The following is a 2,987-nucleotide window of genomic DNA, read 5'->3' as shown; positions in this document are numbered from 1 at the left end:
AATTGATGCGTGACGTCACAGTGCAGTGGAGTATTTCCGTAAGACGTAGTTAACGTCAAAAAAGTTTAGGGTGGGTACACTGAGAACAGCGTTGCGGTTGAAAATACTATATCATAGGGTTAAATTAAATACACAACGCCACTTGATTTGTGCAGACTAAATTCGCATTTATTTAGAATATTTTGTGCATTCAATTTTACCATGGCACCATTTGTATAGTAAAAATTACTATATCATGGTTAAAAACTTGCAGCAGACCAGAATCGAACCGAGGATCTGGCGATTGTCAAGCGCGAACGCTAGCCGCTCGGCTATCGACGCGGTTGGATTGAGAGGGAACGAAACGCAAATAAAAAGCGTTCATGATAGCTCAATCGTGGTTGGAATGAGCCATTTTACGAAGCAGGTCAAATGACAGGAGAGCTGGGATTTTTCAATCATCGTCGTCAGTTTTTGCGATGATGATGGTTGATGACTGTGCGCATTTCTAGCGTAGCTTTTCATACAGGCGAAAACTTGAATGGAGAAAAAATATTAAAATATTTCTTATCACAAAAATGCGTTTTTATGTGAAATATAGGTGAAAAAGAGGTAGCTGATACAATAACTTGGTGTAATGTTGCAGTAACGGACATTTCTGGATCTCTTTTTTGCCATTTTCTCCATGTCCCCGTTTGGCAAGATGAGGCGTTGTTAAAAATCACGCTGGATTTAATCCCAGGTCTCCTGTCAATTGACGCCGTTGTGGCGATCAGCTGTTCCGAAACGTCTCGTAAAATGGCTTATAGTAAATTTAAAAACACGTTCATGGTTCTCATTACTGCAACGCTTGTTTCAGTGTAATGTCTGTTACATTACCGCGGGGTTGACGTAGAACTACGATGATTAATATTTGTATGAATTTGTAAGTGTACTAGTTTTGTGTTGTTATTGATCGAAAGAAGTTTTCAGAAGTTAACTCTTTTTGGACTCATTTTAGTAGTCCTGAAAAGAACCATTTGTCGTTCTATGGTTCCGAGAACCAGTGTTTAGTGTTCCAGGAATAATGCCAGATGATTGAGTTTGTTTGTTTGGTCTTTGCTTCCTTGTGTTGCTTGGTTGGGTGATCGGTTTCTGGCTCCAGTTGTAGTTCGCCAAACTCCTTCGGTAGATTAGATGTTTGATAGCTCGGGTGCTTCGATCGTGAGCAGGGATTGAATCCTGAGAATATTGAGAGAATCTCTCACGTATCGCTCTCTGTAACTATCATAACATGCTGCACATTATGAGAGACTGTTTATCGTATACTGCTACAACTTTGATCAGATTGGGGGGTGCATGATAAAACCCCTCTAAACATGCTCCAAGCCTGGGGACACTATTGCTATTGGAAGTTCGTGGATTGTTTATCGTGCCAGTAAAGAAAAACCCCTATCCCCAACGGTAAACAAGCGAGAAAAATGGATTTTATCATCGCTCTCTCTTTGGGGCTCTCGCTCGCTGCTTCCATTTATCAGACTTGTTACACCTTGCGATACAATGACGATCGTGGACCGCAACAGATGGGATGTTTTTCTTTGCTTGCTTTGATCGTGCGAATTCTGCAATGCCTGATCGTGAGAATCGATAGAATCGGTCCAGTGCTTTGGTCTGTAGCAATATCCATTGCATGACCCAACTAACAATTTTAGCGCTATAAGCCAATATTATTTACTTTGTGCTGTATAACAGTTGAATTGAAGCAGCGATTGCAGAAAAAATTGAAAGCTGTCAAAAATAGAAATATTAGCGTTAATACAGCTGTATCACAAACGATTTGCAGCTACAAATATTAGCTGAATAGACTTCGTCAGTTATCGCTTTTGCTGCTTTCACTAAGCTATAACTCAACACCGTAAAAAGTAGCAGCCAAATGGTGTGAAATAAAAGTTCCCATCATTATTCCGGCTGCTTCTATACAATATGATTTGTTATGCTGCTCAATATATAATTAAGAAGCGCTTTATCGTTAGTTATACAGTGAATATACAGCTGTAAGCTGTAAAACAACAACTTGTGACGCATCTATTGCAATTCCATTACTTAATTTTCAAAGAATCAACACAGGAGGAGTGACCATCATTTAACAGAAAAACGAAATTTGCGCTAGATTTTCACGTTTTATTTTTCGCAAATTATGTAATTTACTCTCCGAACCAGCAGATTTTCACTATATGCCAGCATCCGTCTGTCAATACATGCTGGAACCACCCTCCAGATCCTGCCAAATTTATTCTCCGCGGATCGCACTTTTATAATGAACTGTGGATAGGTTCCGCTTCTCACTGCCCTGCTTCCAGGGGCCTTCGTTTAGTGGTACTTGTAGTTCCTGCGGTGCTTCATTTTGGCATAGAAGAACACCATTCCGCCGACGTTGACCTGGAAGAACGGGGCAATTCCCATCCGCTTGGGTTTTCAGTACTTGTGTTGCCATCTCCAAAAGACACGGCTCACGGCTCCAGCGGCAGCCTTGGGTTCTTGTCACGGTGGCCAAACCAAGCACCCAATTCATTCAACTTTACCTAGTCCGGCTTGTCGTAGAAACGGACAGAATCGTAAGGTCCGTGGACCTTCGGGTAGTACTCCACCGAATAATAACCGAAAGCCATCGCGCACTTTTTTCAGCAGCAGTTTCACTTGATCAAAGAAGATTCCGCAAATGGGAGCGCAAATCTACACAGCCTGTTGGATGTAAACATTGCGTTTGACGTTTCACACCCTTTTGCAGCCTGATGAAGTGGTGTAAGCGTGACTATAACATCTTTTATCGTCATTATAGAATATTATATAAACCGTTTCGATGTAGAACAAAACGGTGTGTTTTCTTTGACTTCGATATATACTGTGGTGGCAGCAAGGACAACATCGAGAATTGTGGATGCAAAGATCGTGAGTTCGTTTCCAAGCGGTGGCAGATACTTTAATTGAGTAACTTTGGGATCATTAAATTCAGATACTTATGATCTAAA

The 2,987-nt window shown here is 41.0% G+C and overlaps 1 pseudogene; it reads right to left on the bottom strand.

The window, feature by feature from the left end:
• Nucleotides 1–2,125: 2,125 nt before the first annotated feature.
• On the bottom strand, nt 2,126–2,762 carry LOC110675109 (annotated as a pseudogene).
• Nucleotides 2,763–2,987: the final 225 nt, after the last annotated feature.

Source organism: Aedes aegypti, chromosome 2 (assembly GCF_002204515.2).
Source record: "Aedes aegypti strain LVP_AGWG chromosome 2, AaegL5.0 Primary Assembly, whole genome shotgun sequence".
Taxonomy (NCBI): domain Eukaryota; kingdom Metazoa; phylum Arthropoda; class Insecta; order Diptera; family Culicidae; genus Aedes; species Aedes aegypti.
This window is presented reverse-complemented; position numbering and strand designations above follow the sequence as displayed.